Consider the following 11,322-nt stretch of genomic DNA (forward strand, 5'->3'; position numbering starts at 1 on the left):
AAAGCCAATCCTAGAGGCTGAAGGGGGCGGGCCTACGAGGGGCGGAGCCTCGGGGGGGATCAAATTTGTTTTGCAACAACATGACAGTGAGATATTAAACTTAATTATTAGTCCTGGGAATGTAGCACTGTAGTAGAGTGCTTGCCTAGCATGCGCAAGTTAGGCCCTGGGTCCAGTACCCATCAACACACACGTCAATTATTTATCTTTTTGTTTTATTTATCCTATTTTTAAAATTTATTATATTTGTATTTATATGTTTGTGTGTTTATGCCACATGTGTGCGAGACATCAGAAGAAGGTGTCGTATACTCTGGTGCTGGAGTTACAAGTGGTTGTGAGGGACCCGGTTTGGGTGATGGGAACTGAACTCCTGTCCTGGATAACACTACACTCTTAGCCACTGAACCATCTCTACAGCCATCTCTACAGCTATCTTCCTTCCCCAACCCCCACCTCCAAGACAGGGTTCTACTGTGTAGCCCTGTTTGTCCTGGATATCACTCTGTAGACTAGACCTGCCTCTGCCTCCTGAGTACTGGTATCAAAGGTGTTTGCCACCACACCCGGCCTGATATCTTATTTTTTAATTGCTATTATTGCAAGCCCAATGCGACCTACCTGCTTGCTCATCTGCTTGATATCCATCATCACTACCTCCCTGTCTAAAATAACCCTGATTTTGTTTAGGACAGTGATGTGCACAAAAGAGATTCATACTCCCTCAGAGCTGGTTTTGACCAGACCTACAAGTATGGTCAATGAGACCTTCCTGTATGACTGCCAAGAATTTGTCGGAAAGTTTTGCTTGACTCACATGGACTTTGTGTTTTTTTTCCTGCTACTTCCTTTCTCCTGCTTATAAAAACAAAAACAAACAATCAAACTAAAAAACCATAAAGCTAAAGATAGATTAATCATCTTGTGTCCATGCAGCAACTAAGAGAATGAAAGCCAGATACTAACAAATTAATTGTATATGGACCCATTGTAACAAAGAAACCCAAAGTACAGTGTCTTAAATATGGAAACATTTCTTTCTCTAAAGCAGGGTTCTGCCATTCCCAATGAGGATTCTATCTTTGGGACCTCTGAGTTTATTTTGCTTTTCACCATTTCACGGTTTTGAGAATGGGCAAAGAGACCAGAGAAGCACAAATCTGATTCTGATGAGGGTAAACCCTAGAATGGTACCCATTATTTCTATTCTCACCCCATTAGCTAGTGTTTTAGCTAGCTCTATGACCTCAGCTAGCCAACAGACAGGCTGGAAAACCCAAGGATAGTTCAATTACTAATAGAAGAAGAGAAATGAAAGCAAGTCTATCTCATTCATGCCCAGGCAGAAATACAGAAGGCTTCCGGGTCCTTGACAGCTTTGTAGAAATCCATTCTGCTTCCCATAGCCATCCTCCAGACATCTTGCTATGTGTGTGTGTTTTGGGGGAGGAGTTGACTATTAGATTAAAGCCTCTTATTGTTTTACAATATGACATGTTTTTCTTTAATGCAGGCAAATATGCATAGCAAAGCATTTACCACATTTATCATTTTTTAAGTGTATAGGTGAGTAATATTAAGTACATTCGCATTGTACAAACCCACAGAACTTGTCGCATCTTGCAGAACTTAAACTCTCTTCCCATTAAACAAGCCTTCAATCCCTCTTTTCTCCAGCCCCTGACAAGCCACCATTTTATTCTGATTCTCATCCACAGGCCTCCTTTTGGTCTAACTGTTAATTTGGTTCATACAAATCATCACCCAGCATACCACTCGGACTAACACGGATAACCTCTTGATGACTAAATATAAATACCAGCCCACAACTCAAGAATCACTAACTGGCCAGGTGTGGTGGCGCACGCCTTTAATCCCAGCACTCGGGAGGCAGAGGCAGGCGGATCTCTGTGAGTTCAAGGCCAGCCTGGTCTACAAAGTGAGTTCCAGGAAAGGCGCAAAACTACACAGAGAAACCCTGTCTTGAAAAAACCAAAAAACAAACAAACAAAAAAAAAAAAAACCAAACTAACAAAATCACTAATTGACCAAATGGCATGAGAGAAGAGGGAAGGGAACCTGACCTCAGCCTCTACCATGCCCCAATGTCAGCAGGAATTAGCCAGAACTGAAGCTGACACCTATAAATCCCTAGAGTCCCAACTCTTGATACTCCTTCTTCTAGAAAGTCTTTCTTCTATATATGCAAAATGTAGGAATGTCAGATTACAGAAGCTACCTCAGTAGAGGAATCAGCCAGGCCTTATATTCTACCTAGTTCCCCAACACACACACCAAGTTGCTAAACTCTTAGGATGTAGCACCCCCAAGATGGGGTGGGAAAATAGAACTAACTTCCTAAATTATGGGTTTATATTCTTGTTTTTTATTTTTTTTAATTTTATTTATTTTCATTTTATGTGCATTGGTGTTTTGCCATGGGTGTCGGGTCCCCTGAAACTGGAACTACAGGCAGTTGTGAGCTGCCATGTGGGTGCTGGGAATTGAACCCGGGTCCTTTGGAAGAGCAGTCAGTGCTCTGAGCCAATAAGCCATCTCTACAGCCCCGGATTTATACTCTTTATAATCCGTTAAACCCAAAGAACTTCTTCCCTCTGAGTTCAGAGACCTTTCCTTCTAAAGTCTAAAAATGTAAGATAATTAATTCCTTTGCACTGTGTGTTGCTATTAGATTTCCTATCCCACCTCCCCCAAATGTGAGGTAGAAGACTAAAAGATATTTACCTCAAAAGAAAAAAACAAATGAAAAAACCCTGACTGGGCCTGGTGGCACAGGCTTGCAATCCAGCTACTTGGGAGGCTGAGGCAAGAGAACCTCAAACTCAAGACAAGCCTGGACTATTAGAGTAGGCTCAAGGCCAGGCTGTGCAATTTATCAAGACCCCATTTTATAATATTTTTTTTAGAAACTTTAAAAGTTTTTGAGGTATATTGTAACTCGGATTGTAGAATATAAGGGTGCTCTAGATTAAATCTTCAGTACCCCCAACATCATATATCTAAAACTGTAAGTAGTTTTGAAATAAAATTAAAATGTATAGTGATTAATTTCACTTAACAGTGTCTATTTCAGAATTAGTAGTTTTTCTGATTCTGTTTACTCAATGAGGCCATTCAACATTGCCTGCTTTAAAATTTTGTTATTAGGTTTAGGCTGGAGAGATGGCTCATCGGTTAAGAGATGGCTGCTCACAGAGGTCTTGAGTTCAATTGCCAGCAACCACATGGTCTCCCAACTATTCTATAATGGGATCTGATGCCCTCTTCTGGCATGCAGGCATAAATGCAGACAGAGCACTAATACACATAAAATACATACATAAATAAACATTTAAAAAATGTTGATGGGCCTAGGGTGATGGGTCATTGGGTAATAGCACTTGCTGCACTAATATGAAGACCTGAGTTCAAATCTAGAGTACCTTTGTAAGAAACAGGCATGGGAGGCATGCCTGTAACCTCAGTACTAGGGACTCTAGAAGACAAGAGGACAGTTAGGACTTGCTAGATGCCAACCTGACCCCCTCCTTTGGCTTCTGCACATACACCACGCACCACAGAGAGAATATACAATTTTGCTGAAAATTTTAGTAGTAAGAGTTCTAAATTTAAAATTAAATTTTAAAAAATCTAAAAGTTTTTTGTTTTAAATCAGAAGAAAACCTGGAACAGAAGATAGCAGTGTTTGTTACAAATAGCTAGTGACGACCTGAACATTTCCTGATCTAGAAAGAAACACTGAGGGATGTTTGAGTCTTTCTGATGAGACCAGTCTCGCAGGATAAAAACATAGCGGTGGCATTAAAATCAAGATGAACTTGAGAGTAACACTTCAGCTTCATTATTACTTGAAGGAAAGACAATCAAGTCTACCCCAATAAATCATGTAGACTAGCTTCGAAAGAGTTCAAGATAGGGCTCAGAAATAGAAGAGAAAAAGGTTTTTCTCATTCTCCAGCTTAGTTTCTTGCTACTACATAACCTATCCCTCTGTCTCTGGTCCTTACCGACTGGGCCCGGCTCAGGGTGCCTGGCACATGCTCAGCATCTTCCTCTAAGATGGAATAGAAGAGATGGCATATCATCACAGGTCCCAACAAAGAAGACAGGTTTGAGTTCCTCAGTCTGATCTCCCAAGGCATCTGAGGTAGGACTGTCACCGTCACAAATAATTCAAACTCCAGACGTGCTTAGTCTGTGACGGGAAGATGATATTTCTTTCAGTCTCCATAACAACGCAGTAGTATTTTATAGTCAGAGAAATGGATACTGAGTAGATTGTCATTTGTCTAAGGTCGCCTGCCTCATGAAAAAGTCACAAACTTAGGGTTAAAAGCTGGGCAGTCCAACTCCAGACCCTATGTTCTCACCCATGCTTTTGAATATAAATCATATTCTGTTTTCTATAGACCATACAGTAATTCATCATTTACCAAGAAATGCTGTTACCTGTCAGTTCTGCTGAGGTCTGCTGAAGACTTGCAGCAGACCTTAGATTAATATTTTAGAAATAGAATTACCAGGGGCTAGAGAAATGGCTTAGAGGTTAAGAGCACTGGCTGCTCTTCCAGAGGTCCTGAGTTCAATTCCCAGCAACCACATGGTGGCTCACAACCATCTATGATGTGATCTGGTGCCCTCTTCTGTCATGCAGGCATACGTGCAGGCAGAAGACTGTATACATAATAAATAAATAAATCTTTTTTTTTTTTTTAAAAAAAAAGAAAGAAATAGAATGACCACTAAATATATCAGAGATACTTTTTTCCTTCAAACTATATTTGCTAATTTATGTGTTTTTCTCTTTAAGAATCCACTAGCTCCTTAACCATTCCTTAACCTTCCACATAAACTAGAAGAGGCTAGAGATTTTCTAAGGCTTACTGGCTTCTTGGAGCAGTGCTAAAAACTAAAGACTTTTTGCTGTTTATTAATGCTTCTACCAGAAGGTGGAAAAGAAAGCAGAGAGACTGAGAAGTCATTTTCCTCGACACCATGTAGACAGATGGTTGGAAGATTTAAAAGGAAAGGAACAAGGATCCTCATACATTCTGCTTTGCCACATTTTAAAGGAGTGAAAAATCCATTTCTGTTCTTCTTCATTAGTCATGATGTGTGCGGTGAGTGGGATACACATCTTTTTTTCATTGCACATCAAATTAGTGTCCTTAACAAAACCAGTCAATACTTTCAGTATTATCATACAGCTCTAGCACGGCCAAAAAAGGAAATGATTGCCCACCCTCTTTCTTTTTTTTTTTTTTGGTTTTTCGAGACAGGGTTTCTCTGTGTAGCTTTGCGCCTTTCCTGGGACTCACTTGGTAGCCCAGGCTGGCCTCGAACTCACAGAGATCCGCCTGGCTCTGCCTCCCGAGTGCTGGGATTAAAGGCGTGCGCCACCACTGCCCGGCTGCCCACCCTCTTTCTGCACCCAGCCCTTCCCCATTGGAAGAGACACATCAGAAAGTAGGATGCTAAAGGATGCTCTTTACCCCAAGCCATGGCAGGGCATGGCTCTGATTTACCCAGCACTGGGGTTTATCTTTTCACTGTTTATTAACACTCCCACCAGAAGGTGGAGACAAGAGCAGGGAGATTAAGAAGTCTACATTGCTCAAACAGTACCCTGGGGAAAGTGGCTTTCCTAAGTCTGAGGGAGAGACTGGAAGGGAAGAAAGCTACTGAAATGAACTGCCGGCTGTGTTTTCCTAGTCCCCTTTCCTCAGCCTCTTCCTCTGCTGTGTTTTCCTAGTCCCCTTTCCTCGGCCTCTTCCTCTGTTGTGTTTTCCTAGCCTTCTTTCCTCGGCCTCTTCCTCTCCTTAACTTGCCTTCTCCAAATCTTTCCCATCTTGCATCTGGTAGTGTCTTAGTTAGGGTTACTATTGCTGTGATGAAACACCATGACCAAGCAACTTGGGGAATGTACTCGATAGTTCTATGTCACCTCAATACAAGATAAAGTCATCTACGTGGAGGGAACTTCGATTAAGAAAATGCCTCCAAAAGACCAGGTTGTAGGCAAGCTTGTAGGCCATTTTCTTAATTAGTGATTGATGAGGGAGGGCCCAGCCCACTGTTGATGGTGTCATCTCTGGGCTAGCAGTCCTGAGTTCTATCAGATGGCAAACTGAGCAAGCCATGTGTAGCAAGCCAGTAAGCAGCATTCCTCCATGGCTTCTGTATCAGTTCCTGCCTCCGGGTTCCTGCTCTGCTTGAGTTCCAGCCCTGACTTCCTTTGATGATGAACCATGATGGGGGAAGTGTAAGTCAAATAAACCTGTTCCTTCCCAACTGGCCTTTGGTCATGGTGTTTCATCACAGCAATAATAAATCTAAAAAAGACAGGGAGGAAGGGGTTTATTTGGCTTACATTTCCGTATCACTGTTCATCATCAAAAGCAACGAAGGCAGGAACCCAGAGGCCGGAGCTGATGTAGAAGCCATGGAGGAGTGCTGCTCACTGGCATTGCCCAGCCTGCTGTCTGATAGAAGCCAGGACAGCTGGCCCAAGTGTGACCACACCCACAATGGGCCAGGCCCTCCCACATCAATCACTAAGTAAGAAAATGCCCCACAGGGCTACCTACAACACAATCAATTGGGGCTCCCTCCTCTGACGACTTTAGCTGTGTCAAATTGACATAAACTACCCAGTACAAGAAGGGCCTTTAAAAAAGTACAATAAATATGTGAGAATTTCCCTCTTCCTGTAAGAGATCATGTTTCTACAGCTGAGGAAAGGAATTAAAGTTGTTGTTGGTGGTGGTGGTAGTGGTGGTGTTTGTTTTTTTTTTAAGTCTTTTTAATCCTAGGCAAAACAATCAGGGTCCAAGATTGAGGATCAGGAAAAAAAATAGCCCAAGATTCTCCTGCTGTAGTCAGGACTATGGCCCCCAGGCTCCTGCAGTGGGTCTGGGACATCCCTTTAGATGTTACAGATGACTCTGCTTGGTCTGTGGAAAAGAAATACAGAAAACCAGACATGGAGCTATTTTAAAAAACAAGAATTGGTCACACAGGAAGTGGACATTAAATAACAATCCTGTAGACTGTGGGGACAGCTCAGTCAGTGCCGTGAGTGCAGGAGAAACACAAGAACCAGAGCCCATATGAAAAAGCCAGGTATGGTGGTACACACTTGTAATCTTAGCCTTGGATGCTGAAGACAAATATGGTGATATTTTATTTGTATTAAAATATTATTTGTATGTTAATAAATAAAGTTGCCCGGGGGTCAGAGCTATTAGCAAGCCATAGGAAAGCAGGGCAGTGGTAGCGTACGCTTGTAATTCCAGCACTTGGTAGGCAGAGCTGGGTAAGTCTCTGTGTGTTCAGGGATACAGCCATTATTGAATACACATGCTTTTAATCTTAATACCAATCATGGAAAACCTGGAGGCCTATACAGACAGGCTGTGAGGAGGCGGTCATGTGGTTGGGTTTACAACCAATGAGAAGGCAGGACAGGAACTCTAAAGACTTTAACACAGGGGTAGCTCTGGTTCGGACAGGTAGGACCACCGCAGGAGGAAGGGTAAGGTTTTAGCTCTTAGCTCTGACCTCTTGGCTTTCTTCTTTGCATTGGTTCTGTGTTTATTATTTAATAAGAAGGTTGGATACATCTACACAGATGTATCCTTCCGGCTTGCTGGCAGCCAGCCTCAAACAATTGATGAGACCCAGGTTATTGAGAGAGTCTCTCTCTCAAAAAAAAAAAAAAAGTAGATAGCACCCGAGGAACCATATTTGAGGCTGACCTCTCAAGTCTGTACCCACGCACACACATGTGCACATACACAGCCCACTCTGCCTTACCTCGGAAGATGGCACACTATAGCAGTAGTTAGTTCTGTTCTTGACATTTCCCTTAAATTTAAGAAATATCCGAGACTGGTGTTTCCAAGGAGCCCAGAGGATCTCTCTAGAAACTAAGATTTCCTGTGGATGGTGCTAAGCCACTGGTACCCAACCATCGTGCTACGATGTCTGATGCATGTGGTTTTTACTTGTGTAGGAAATCCTCCTCTGTAGCAAACTTTCTTATCAGACTATCTTTAGATCCCCAACCTCCAAATGATGACATGGAGACTTCTTTTTTGTTGTTTTGGGGTTTTTTTGTTTGTTTGCTTTTTGACACAGGGTTTCTCTGTGTAGCCCTGGCTGTCCTGGAACTTGTTCTGTAGCTCAGTCTGGCCTCGAACTCACAGAGATCCACCTGCCTCTGCCTCCCAAGTGCTGGGATGAAAAGCGTGCATCACCACCACCCACCCGAGACATTAATTATGAAATCTTGGCCTTTTGCTTAGGCTTATCCCCAAGTAGCTCTTATAACTTAAATTAACCTGTTTTTATTAATCTGTGTTCTGTCATGTGACTTTTTTTTTAACCTCTCCTCCATTCTCTATGTCCTACTTGGCCTGAGTCTCACTGGCATCTGCTCATGCCTAGACTCATCTCCTCTTTCTCTCTGTCCCCAGAAAGCCTGCCTATCCTCTCCTGCCTAGCTATTGGTCATTCTGCTATTTATTAAACCAATCAGAAGGTGGCTTGGCAAAGACACATCTTCACAGTGTACAAAAAGATTATTCCACAACACTTCTCTCAATTGAAGGGGAGTGGGAAGAGGTGGGATCAAGTCCCAAGTCCCAGACATGACCCTTACTTGTTCCCTTGAAGTATCAGTAGCTGGTTACGTGAAGCAGGTGGACAGCCAGGAATACACAGAGAAACCCTGTCTCAAAAATAAAAATAAAAAATAAAAAAGAAGTATACATTTAAAAAAAGAGACTGCAGAAGTCACACTGATTAGAATAAATTAAAAATTTCCTATATGACCTTGAAACAAAAGTTAGCTATTTATTGAGCCATATTTTAAAAGGAAATTAAAAACACAAAACCTCAACAATCTCCAGCACAGAAACATCTGTGTCAAGTTACCTCACTCACAAAGTAAAAACCAAACAAAAAACTAAAGCCTAGTATCAAAGTCCCCAAAGCCCCAGATACTTGACATTCTGAATCTCTACAAATATCTCCAGTCAAATAGGAAGCTAAAATATCAATCCTATAAGACACTAGGCAGCAACAACAACACAAAGATAGTGTAACTGAGTTCGGCAAAACCTCACTGGAAAATACCTTACTGATTTCCTAAAAAGTTAAAAGCCAGAAGTTGGGTTAGGCACTCAAGCAAGGAAATACCTTCAGCACATGTGGTTTTTGTTTTTTTGTTTTTTTGGGTTTTTTGTGTGAACTGAACAGCAAGATGCGGGTTACACCAGTTTCTCCTTTATTCTTTGTAAAGTTCTTCACAGTCGGTGACAGTTCTGTTGTTTTGCGAGGAAAGAAGCTGTAGCTTCTAATCCAGTGGTCTGTGCAAGATCGAACGGTTTACATAGTATCATAGGCTTTTGACTTTACCAGTTTCCCCAGGGCTGCTGAAATATATAGAGTGGGTCACTTAGGAACCATGTTACAAAGCACCCAAGCAGGGAACATGGGCCTTGGTTGTGGCCTCTCATGTGCAGAATCTTGCCACCGTGCTCGCCCGAGACAAACTCCTTCTTTGTTGCACTAGAATAGTAAAATATCATCTGAACTTTTGGCAAAGCCAATGAGAATAGCACAAAGAGTTTGAAATAAGGGAGAGAAGCCACAGAGAGAGCCGGCCTAGCAGAGGACGCCCTCACCAAAGAGTGTGGCAAGAGCAGACAGGAAACCATAGCGGAACCGTCAACACACTAGAGCTAGCAAAGCTCGCTGCATGAAATGTCATCTGTTTAGTGTGACTTCATGAGGACGAGGAAACTGACATTGGGTCTGCCTTTGTAACCTGTGGAGTCAAATGAGACATTAAGGGGTGGGAAGGATTGGTTGGTGTAGGCGGAAGTTTCCTGCCCTGCAGCCACTCTCAAATAAACGTTCTGAGGCTTATATTAATTACAAATGCTCGACCAATAGCTCCAGCTTATTACTAACTACCCCTTACATTTTAAGTTAACCCATATTCCTTATTTATGCTCTGCCACGTGGCAGTGCCTTTATTAGCATGGCACGTTCATCTCCTGCTCCCTTTGCATCTGGCTGGCAACTGCAGCATCTGCCCTTTTTCCTCCCAGCATTCTCTTAGTCTGGCTCTCCTGACTAACTTTATCCTGTTTAGCTATTGGCCAGTCAGCTTCTTAATTAAAGCAATCACAGAGACAAATCTTCACAGTGTACAAAAGGATTATTCCACAGCATGTTGGTCCATGTGAAAGGAAAGGGGGCACTTTCTACAACCAAAGAGGCTAGAGATGAGAAAGAGGAGCCTTGGCCTTCTACCATCTGCACTGAGAGGATCAGGCAAGTGAAGGAACAAGTGAGATAGGTTCTTATGGTGACCTTCAACTTTCAGATTATGGTGTCTTTGCAAAGTGTCTACATATTAGAGAAGAAAACATTCATGCAAATTCATTGTAGAAAAACAAACATAATCCAAAGGCACACAGAAAAGAGCGGACACCTTGCAATCTTACCATTCAGAAATTATTACTAGTAGTATTTAGATGAATTTTTTTCTGGAGTATGTGCATACACACACACACACACATACACACACACTAAAGCATTCATGCACACACATATACATGCACACAGAAGGAACAATTTGGATTGGTGGTCTTCAGCTCTAAATACACCGTGGACATCATTATATATTCATTAAAGCAGATATTCCTAAACCCTATAATTGCATAGTATTCAACTGGTTGGTGGTGTGTAACTATTTCCTTCAAATAACACATTCATTCCTGAAGGGAAGTTACTGAAGACTCAGGAAGCAAATTAAACTCATAAGTCTCATGAAATAAGATCCACAAGGCTCCTCCCCAAATCGGAGAGACAATAAATCTGTTATTTGAAACCCCAGTTCCTGGTCCTTTGTGGTAGAGGCCCCAGTAAATTAATACAAGGAGGAAATAAGAGGTTTATCTAGAAAGCATTCTAGACCTTCTAGTCCTGTCAGTCTAACAGAGGGACCACCTTAAAGAAGAGCTATTCGTTCCCCAAGACCTTGAAGGAATCTTCCTAACTGAAGTGAGTTCCTAATTAGTCTTAATAATAAAACCCTGGAGTCAGATATCGAGGGTGAAAGCTGAAAAATCAGAGAAGCAGAGCAGCAGCCACTTAGAGACTTCTTACCTCTACCGAATCCTCAGACTGAATGGGGGAGATCCTTTCTCCACCCGCTTTATATTCCTGTCTCCACTTCTCTAGTACTAGGATTAAAGGCATGATCCTCCCATGTGCTGGGATCAAAGG

Source organism: Peromyscus californicus, unplaced genomic scaffold (assembly GCF_007827085.1).
Source record: "Peromyscus californicus insignis strain IS unplaced genomic scaffold, ASM782708v3 Scaffold_14__1_contigs__length_90479793_seg_2, whole genome shotgun sequence".
Classification (NCBI taxonomy): Eukaryota; Metazoa; Chordata; class Mammalia; order Rodentia; family Cricetidae; genus Peromyscus; species Peromyscus californicus.